We start from the raw sequence: 10,619 nt of genomic DNA, 5'->3' as shown, positions 1-10,619 counted from the left end.
AATAAACAAATCATAGAAGCCCAAAGAATTCCAAACAGTATAAATCCAAATAGGCCTTCCCCAAGAGATACTAATCAGGCTGTCAAACGTTGAAGAGAAGCAGAAAATTCTGAAAGCAGCAAGAGAAGAACAATCTACTACATATAAAGGAAACCAAATAAGATTGAGTTCAGACTACTCAACTAGCACCCTGAAGGTTGAGAAAGCAGTGGTATGATATATTCAAGATCCTGAAAAAGAAAGACTTCTAGCCAAGAATTCTGTACCCAGCCAAACTGTCCTTCAAAATTGAGGGACAGATTAAAGTTTCCACAGACAAAGAAGTCCTGAAAGAATCTTTCAACAAGAGCCTGGCCCTATAAGAAATGCTAAAAGGAGTTCTGCCCACTGAAAAAAAAAGACAGGAGAGGGAGGTCTGGAAGAGGGCACAGAATTGAAAACCTATGTGTTCCACTGATTCAAACTAGAAATATGAGTCAGTTCTAGTAAGAATTATTTCAAAGATATGATTCTTGTACAAAGAGTATTTAAGTTCAGGGTACAGAGGGAAAAATGCTGTTGCATGCTATGGGCTATGTTCAAAAGGAAACCATCAGCACTACCACAGCAACAGCAGAGGCAAAGAATGGGGGGAGGGACAAGAGTTAAGACAGGATTCGATTCTTATTTGGTGAGGGGTGTTTACTGATTTTCTTTCTCTTGGGAACAATGAAATTATCTAAAACTGAGAATGGTGATGGAATGTGGACTTTGGGCCTTCTACATGATGTCCGTTGAATGCAGGTGGCTGAAGGATGCACTGATGGAGAAGTAGATTGGTGAATGATGGTATATACTTACAAATGAAGGTGTGCTGCTACAAAAAGGAACAAAGCCATGAGGCATGCAAAGATGTGAAAGAATATGTGGGACATTTGGTGAGACAAAATAAACCAGAAACAAAAGAACAAGAATGATATGGTCATCTTTAGAAAATGTGTATAAGAAAACAGGGGCCTAGACTGTAAGCTTTTAGAGTAGACACATTAAGTGGTTAATATTTCTGGATTTTGAGAGGTTTTTTATATATATAACCTGATATTTACAGATATGAATGAAGCTGATAATTGGGGTTTATGAAATTCAGAGCATAGGGGTAAGAAAGACAGCATCTATATTTCAGAACCACACATACTCTTTGAGACCAATGGAAGAAAGGTTTATCTGATCTGGAACTGAAATTTTCTGTAGTGCATAATCTAATTCAACCTATCTGTATAGCTCATTTGAACATTTGAAACTCAGCACAGAATAAGAAAGAGGTCCTTTAGTCCAGTATAGACTATTGTAATGCCTGGAAACATTCTAGAGTATATTAAGCAGATAATCAAAAAGTGTTGTCAAAGTCCCCAGAGGGAGGGGAGAAAGAAATTGGCAGTATTAAACCTTACCATCAGGGAATCCCCTGATACTGTGTCAAACTTTAGGGACACAAGAATCAATAGGCCATGCCCTCAATCATGAGGCTTACTCTTGTGAAGCTTATGTAGGTAGAAGAAGCTTATACTACCTATAGGTATGCCTAAGAGTTACTTCTGGAGGACCTCTGTTGTTGCTCAAATGTGGTCTCGGTCTCTCTAAGTCCAACTCTGCAAGTGAAATCATTGCCTGCCTCCCTCCATGGGACATGACATTTAGGGGTCAAAGTGTCCCTGGCAACCTGGGAAATGATTCCCAGGGATGAATACAGACAAGGCACTGTGGAATCCACAATTCCATCCTGACCAAAAGGGGGAAAAGAAGTCTAATTAATAAAGTTTCAGTGGTAGAGAGAGTTCAAATAGACTAGAGAGACTACTCTGGAGGTTGGCTGTTACGCAACCTTTCTACATACCATAACCTGTCAACCCCCAACCAGGACCATTCCAGCCAATCCTAAAGAACAACTAGAGCAATATATAAGATTGCACAAAGGTTCTATGCATTACAGTAACTTTCCAGAAACCTACAACCTCCAGACAGATCTCTGGTCCAGTTAAATCCTGAAGCCTGGCCCAGCATCTCCAGAACATCAGATAGTTCCATCTTTCTACCCCATATTAGTGACCGACCCTACTAAAATAAAAAAATTAGAATTTCTATAATCCAAATAACCCTAAAGAAAGGTATGGACAGATCAAAGGTGATAGTGGAATTATACATAGAAGATAGGACTTAACAAATGAATATGAATCCTGAATCATTAAATTAATCATTTAATTTAATGAACAGTAACTAAATCTATTTAGTTTCTAGTATTTTAGAGCAGCTAGAAGTAAAAATCTAAAATTGTGAAACTGTAACACAAGTCAAAGTCTGAAATCTGCTCTACATCTAATTGTGGTGCTGTGCTTTGAAATGTATGACTTTTTTGTGTATGTGTTATTGTTCACAAAAATAGAAGAAAAAAGTTGATTGTGATGATAAAAAATATTTGAGCCCTCTCGCCTCATATATTCTGATACAGTAGAAGGAACAAATAAGAAAGGATCTTATGGTAGCCCATGAAAACTCTGGGATCTGTCCTGTAACTAGATTTGTTGAAGAGTGCTTTGAAAACTACTGTTTTTTTATTTCTTTGCTTTGTACGTCTGCTATACTCTACAAAATAAAAGTTAAAAAGAAAAAAAAGCAAATTAAGAAAAATTCAGCTCACCTTCACATAGTAAAGCACCACATAGTCATCTTTTAATAAAGGTTAAAAATTATTGATATTATTAAGCCCCCCCCAAAAAAATTAAAATAAGGAATCAGTGCCCAAGAGAGATCAAACAGTCAAGAGGCAATTTGAATACCAGTGGAAGACTTAAAAGTGCAAATGTCCAGTTTTTACACCACATTGATTAGAATTCCTGGGGTGAGACTCACTCTTCGAATATTTAAAAGACTGACCAAAACACAGGTTGCACCGAGAACCACTGAACCGCTGCCATAAACCACTTTAGGTTTATTATTTGACTTATTATCATATGCTTGAAAAGCTTGTAACAAAGCACCACATAGTCATCTTTTAATAAAGGTTAAAAATTATTGATATTATTAAGCACCCCCCCCAAAAAAAATTAAAATAAGGAATCAGTGCCCAAGAGAGATCAAACAGTCAAGAGGCAATTCTGGAGGTATTTGTTCATGATTTTGAGGTTGGGAAGATGTAAAAACCAAGGCATCATCAAGATTAATCCTTTTTCCTGAAGATTTTGGTATTCTGCATTATCAACTGGCAATCCTTGGTCATTAATTTATTACTTTTTGCAAGGAACATAGTATCCAAATGCAGCAAAGTCCAGCCATTCCTAGAAATTTCTACAATTGTTTTTGGCTACACTACTTAAGGTTTTTCTTCTATATATACGGAAGACTGCTTTCTAGGGGGTTGTGAAATATGAACCTTTTTCTTAGATATTGTATCTCCAGTCTGCTAGGTAGTTCAGGGTTAAAATGATATTGAGATCTGATGCTTCTTTTGATATTCTAGTAATCGGGATATTTTCTCACATCACATATCACAAAAACACTCTGTTTTTGAACAATAACTCCCTTAAAATTTTAGCTAATATTTCTTCGAATTATGTAGAGGCATGTTTGAAACCTTGGGGGTGTATAATCCAAAAGATCCATGTTTTACCTTTGTCTTAGGATCCTCCTATTGAAATGCAGATATTACCTAGGACTCTGGACTTAAAGGTATATGATAGAAAGCACCCTTTAAATCTAGATCAGTAAACCACTAAAGGTCTCCATCAAAGAATAGAGTACTTAATAAACTGTACAGATTTGGCATCACTAGGTGGAATGGCTCTACACTCTACTAATGTATGAGTGATAGCTCTTACATTATGTACAAATTAATATACCCTTTTAGTCCCTAGCTTTAGGACAAGTAAGATGGGGGAGTTGCATGGAGATTGACAAACCAAATTAGCTATTGTTTGAGGAAAGAGTCAGTTAATCATGTCTCTCTCTTTAGTGGTTACTATATGAGATTAGGAATCTTTGTGATTACTGTTTGAGAATAGGAATCATTGTATTGGGCTTAATTTTTACCTGTACTCGCTCAGGCAGTTTCAGCACTTCCTTTTATCCCATTAGCCCACACCTTTGTTCTTACCTTCAGAAGGAAGTGTTCTAGCATTTTGGATTGGATTTCCTCTCCTAGGTTTAGCAAAGCAGATTGCAGGCACAAGCTTGGTCTGGAGGAACTTCAATATCCAGTTTATTAGATGAAAAAGTTGCTGTTGGTCAAAGGAACTTGCAAATGCCTTATATGTTGACTGGAATGTAGAAGGTAGCTCACCAATTCTCTTAAGAAATACTATGGGTTTTTCAAGACAAGGGATATAGGAAATAAAATGCAATGCCATGGACTGTGCGAAAATGGTTCCCTGGAAGAGAGCACATTTGCATTCATGGAAATGGGGCAATTCCTAACTGTATATCCACATGCTCAAGAAAATTCCCTTCACTTTGCAAATATTGGCATACTGCCTATGGTTTGAGTTGCTCTCAGAAGTCATAAGGATAACTACAGAAAGAAAGCACATGCACAAGGAAATCTGCAAAATCTAGAAAGGATGTTTTCCTTTCCCCCTCTCTTCCAAACCATTGAGGTTCCTCCTCTTCCTCTTTCTACTCCTCTTTATCCTTCTTCTTCTTAGCACCTGGCATTGAAGGAAAACTCAGTCATGGCGCTTGGATACAAAATATCCAGGTTTCAACAAAACATTACAAAGCATACAAAGAAATGGGATGTGATGGCCCAGTAAGGCAGAATTTAAAGCGTCAGAGACCCTCAATGGTGGAAATCATACCTTGGCACATACCAAATATAAAATGATTCCAAATCAGCACAAAGAGCTGAAGAAAAATATGAACAAAAGATCTAAAGAAAATCAGGAAAATGATAGATGAACACAAAGAAAATATCAATAGAGAAGTGGAAATTATGAAAATGAACCAAAGAGAGCTGAGGACCACAGTAATAAAAAAATAAAATTCCTTAGAGGGTTTCAACAGAAGTTTAGAGATGCAGACAAAAGAATTTGTGAACTTGAAGAAAAGCCCACTGAAATCATTCAGTCCGATGACCTGAAGAGCAGAAAGAAATAAAATGAATAAAGCCTGAGGAATCTGTGGATATTATCAAGCATACCAATGCATTGTGGGTGAAAAAGAAAAAGAAGGACAGAAAGAAAGAAAGTGTTCCAGTTTGCTAGCTGCTGGAATGCAACACCCCAGAGACAGATTGGCTTTTAACAAAAGGGGATTTACTTTGTTGGTTCTTCAGAGGAAAGGCAGCTAACTTTCCACTGAGGTTCTTTCTTACGTGGAAGGCACAGGATGGTCTCTGTTGGTCTTCTCTCCAGGCCCCTGGGTTCCAACAACTTTCCCCGGGATGACTTCTTTCTGCATCTCCAAAAGCCTGGGCTGAGCTGCTAGTGCTGAGATGAGGAATGCCAAGCTTCTTAGCAGTGCTACCTTGCGCTCTCTCATTTAAGCACCAGCCAATTAAGCCAAACGTCACTCATTGCAGCAGACACGCCTCCTAGCCGACTGCAGATGTAATTGGGGACAGATGAGGTTCACGTACCGTTGGGTTATGTCCGCAGGAACAAGAGTAGGTATGCTCACCTGGCCAAGTTGACAACTGAATCTAACTAACAGAGAAAGAAAAGAAAGAAAGGAAGGAAGGGAGGGAGGAAGGGAGGAAGGGAGGAAAGGAGGAAAGGAGGAAAGGAGGGAGAGAGGGAGAGAGAGAGAGAGAGAGAGAGAGAGAAAGAAAGAAAGGGGATGAGATGATACTTAAAATTTTAAGCAGAAAGCTTCCTAAATTTACAAAAGATATGCACTATCCATATCAAGATCTTTAACACTCTCCAAACAGAATAAACCCAGTTAGACTCATCCTGAGGCATATTGTAGTTAACTTATTGAATGCCAAAGATACAGAGAATTCCGAAAGTCACAAGAGGTATACAACATGTCACATACAAGGGAGATTCATTAAGATTTAGTGCAATTTCTCATCAGAATCCTTTGAAATAAGAAAACCATGAGAGGACATATTTAAAGTGTGTAAAGCAGAAAACTACCACCCAATTTCATATTTGGCAAAACTCTGCTTCAAACTGAAGGAGAGATTAAGATATTCCCAGATTAACAAAAACTGAGAGTTCATTAACATTAGAAATGTTAAAGAGAGTTTTGCAGATTGAAACGTTTGGACAGTAGACAATAAAAGCTGTATAAGGAAATAAACATCTCCAATAAGGGTAATGAGAAAGGTAGATATAAATGTCAACTTCTTTGTTTGTTTTTTTGAAACAACATTTTTAATATTCTACCGGATCTAAAAGGCAAATGACAAATGTAATAATGTGTCATTGGTTTGGGTCTCATAATGAACAAATATGAAATATGAGCCAAAAACAATATAAAGATGAAGGGACTGACAGATATCGGACCATTGTTGTGTATATTCTTGAAATTAAGTTGGTATCAGAACAAGATTAACAGAGATTGAGCATGTAAAATTTAAACCTCATGGTAACTACAAGGAAAATACACAAATTATTAGAGAGAGAAATTAGAGCACAGGTTTCCAGGATAAGGACCAGAGGAATGGGTGAACTTTTTTGTTTAGGGTACTGGAAAATTTTTAGTAATGGAAGGTGATAAGGGTACTGCAGTACAGTGAATGTGATTAGTCCTGCTGATAGCAAATTTATGTTGAATATATGTTCCCTCAATTTAAAAGAAAGAGCAATTATAGAGTCAGAGATAATTAAAGGTAATACAAGATCCTGGAACAAGATCTAACAAGTAAAGAGAGAATTTTCAAAAGGATATTTTAAGAAAAATTTGGAATATCGAAAGTAACATATATTGGACTTGATTACTTCACTTTAAGGTAAACTCTTAAGAGAATATTCTTGTTCTAAAGAAATGTGCATGGCAGTATTAAGTGTTCAAGGAATATGATGTGTAGAACTTACACTCAGTTGTTCAGAAAATAGTTTGAAGATTACATTAGATAAATAGATAGATATAGATAGATAGATAGATAGATAGATAGATAGATAGATAGATAGATAGATAGATAGATAGAAAGATAGATACATGGTCAGATAGAATATTTCAAACGTAGAAAAATGTTAAAATTGGTAGATGGGAGCATAGGAATATGTTAGAGTTCATTCTGTGGGTTTATATTATTTCTGAAACTATCCTATACATTTTAATGTATTTCAACATAAAAAGTTTAAAGTTAAAGAAAAATCTGAAGAAATAAAGTTAATAGATGTGTCAACTAAGAAATGGTTATGTTCAACATTTATGAAAATTATATTGATCTATAAAATCAATATTTAAAAGTAAGCAAAATAACAATAGACAATATTGAGAGACAAAAACTGTAAGCGAAGATTTTCAATAGCATTGAAAAATTACTTTCAGTTCATTTTCTATCTGGTTATATGACTAGTAGATCTCAAAAAAACCATAACATCTGAAATACTAGATATATATATAAATGATATTTCTACTATATGTCTAATTGTTAATTTCCTGCTCCATTAGAAGATAAACATCATGAAGTTTAGGGTTCTTTTACTCATGCTATGGTATCTATAGCAGTTTCTTCAACTAAGGAATAGAAGAAAGCTTCCATTCAAGCATTTCAATGTATGGTTTCTAAAGGCAAATTGATTTATGATCACAAACTAGTGTTAATGATGAGTCAGCAATTGCCAAAATGAAATTGTTCAATTCTTTAATCATAGTCTTTTTTTCAATTAGAAATCTTATGTTCTAAATAAATAGTAAATTTTCTAAATAAGCTAGTCGGATTATACCTATTGTTAACTAAAAGCAGTACAACTTCTGATATTATTCCTACATATAAAATGTACAGAGGAAACTAAACTGTCAATAAATTCAATAGTAGCAGCATTGAGGCTTAAATGAATCTGTAGCTAGCATTTACTTTTAATTCTCTAGGATATAGAATAATAAACTACTCATTTAAGAGTATTATTTTTCATAAGAAACCTTTATTTGGATAAAGCTTTAGCTTCTGATTCTGATAATCAGTATTTAACCTGATTATTCAAACTCGGAATTATTGTTTCAAAGTGGAGGAGGATTTTTATCTTTTCAGTTAAAAAGCTTATTTTTGCCATCTCATTGCATTATAATAACAAAATATCTTGTCAAGTCTTTTATTATACCAAGTTAAAATTTCCTATAACAACTTCTATTTCTTGCACTTCTACTATAAGAATGATATGATGATAAGGAAATTTATATTCTTCTTTGCTTTTAATCCTCACAATCCTACAGTCTAGGTGAATAAAACATTTGTCTTAAAGAAAAGAGATTGCTAACATTAATTATAGTTAAGGATTCAGGTTAGTACTAGCTTCCTTAAAAAAAGTAAGAAATTCTATATGAGGATCAAGTTTCTCATGACTAATCTCTGAAGTACTGCTATGCGTTCATCAAAATCTACTGAGTGAAAGTAACCTTTCCTTCTTCAAGACTGGTATATAGTTATAAGAATCACATACTATTGAACTTTTGGAACTTTGAATATTTTCATTTCATTAGGATGTACAGCCTGGAAAATTAAGTGAATCAGTTTAGATTTGCATGGACAGTGCAAGCCAAGATTTAGGCCACCTCAGGGGAAAGACTGATCACATGGAGGTTGACAAAAGATAAACTGGTCATAAAGAATAGGAGTCAAGACCCATATGCATAATCCTTGGTTCTGTATGCAATCACCAAGGAAGACAATACACACAAGCACTGATTTGACTGCTTTACTCATATAAAGGAAGGTCACTTGAGTATTGAGTAACACCTTGCCAACATCTCCCTCCTACTACCTATACAAGGTAATGGTTGTGTGCAACTCATATCACAGAAGGTTAGCCCCTTCCCACTGGGACAGATATTCTAGGTTTGCCCAGGTGCTGCAAGAAAAATACCCTTATGCAATAAATTATGTACTGTCGTGAACTCAAACCAAGGGGAGATCTCTACAACAGAGACAAACCTGGGCTGAGCATGAAATCACTGCCCAGTCTCACATTTAAAAAACTGTACTAGGTCCAGGGCTCTGATTAGGAATAGGCTGGAGATGGGCAGCAGGTCACATTTGCAGTAGTATGTTACACTTGTAAGAGCAGTAACCACCCTGAATTTGAAGGTGAGTCTAAATAATCCAAACAACAATGACAGATGACAGAACATTTAAATAGGACCATTAGGAGAAAGATCAGGCCCTCCTAAAGAAACATTATTACCAAGATCCTTGGGTTCTTCGGGTTATGGAACAAAACAAATTAAAGAAAGTGTTCAAGAGAAATTGCTTCTGTACATCCCATAGGCATCCTGCTTGACTTCATATCTTTTCCAATTTGGTTTCAAACATTCTTGAATTATTTTTGTAGATTGAGCATGATGTATCAACAAGAAAACAGACACCTTCTTGTTCTGCCATCAAATAATCAAGGGTTATTGATTATTCACCACCACTTTAGCTAAAGAATTTAATGAGTCCTTGTTCATTTTGAAATGCTTGGACAGTATTGTTATCTATTTCTGCTATAATCAGAGATGAGCAGTGTAGCATCTGATCTAGAATATTTATAACTCTGTCAAAATATAGCATAGCACCTAACTGAAGAAAGTAACTGACTGATTGTATTTGTAGGAAGATGTCATGGACAATTAGGATGGGGCCTTTCCAGCCTTCCAAATGATTGCTCATATGAATATGGCACTTCATCACTTATATCTCCTGGTAAGAGAACATTCAATTGTCCAGTGAGGGTACAAAGGAAAACATCATGATTAGTGTATATGGTATTTACTAGGGATTTATAATTATAATAAACACCAGTTCAGTTAAAACTCTGTTTAGCCTGAGTTTGCCATGAAGTGGCCATGAATGAATTATTACAGGCACTCTTTGCCTGAAGTACCAATATGAGTCATGTGAAAATGGAATGGTTAATAGCTTTACTAATCAACTTGATCTGCTTGAACTTTCTTTTTATCCAGGGAACTACAAAGAAGAAACAGGATAACCGAGTCAGGCTGACATACCAACAATTTTTTCATGACTCTAAAACCTCTGCCCCTGCAGAAAACAAACAAAGCATACTGACATAGTTTACTTATCTTCACTATTAGCCCTCATCCAGCAGAAATGTTCTGCCTGTCCAAGTTGCAAAATTAATGACACACACAGCCCAAGCCAAGGGCAGCCTGCCCCAAGCAACTCATGTAGCAATCTGTCCCTTGCACTTGCTCCCAATTCACATACCCTCCCCATGTTCCTAGCAGTCATACAATGTATGCCCCAAACTTGCCTTTCGAGGTGTAACTTTTTATTGCTATTCCACATTAAGGCAATTTTAGTTCATTAAGCTGTTTGTGTACTTTGATTTTCAGAGTCCGTTTCTTAAGCAGTCAGAAGTCCCAGTTTCTGTGTCAGGATCTTTTCCATTCATTTTATAAGTAATATTTAAATAAGGAACACCAGGGAAATTTGTACCTGAACATGCTTCAGTGGGTTTACCTAGCAATAATGATCC

Source organism: Tamandua tetradactyla, assembly GCF_023851605.1.
Source record: "Tamandua tetradactyla isolate mTamTet1 chromosome Y unlocalized genomic scaffold, mTamTet1.pri SUPER_Y_unloc_1, whole genome shotgun sequence".
NCBI lineage: Eukaryota > Metazoa > Chordata > Mammalia > Pilosa > Myrmecophagidae > Tamandua > Tamandua tetradactyla.
This window is presented reverse-complemented; position numbering follows the sequence as displayed.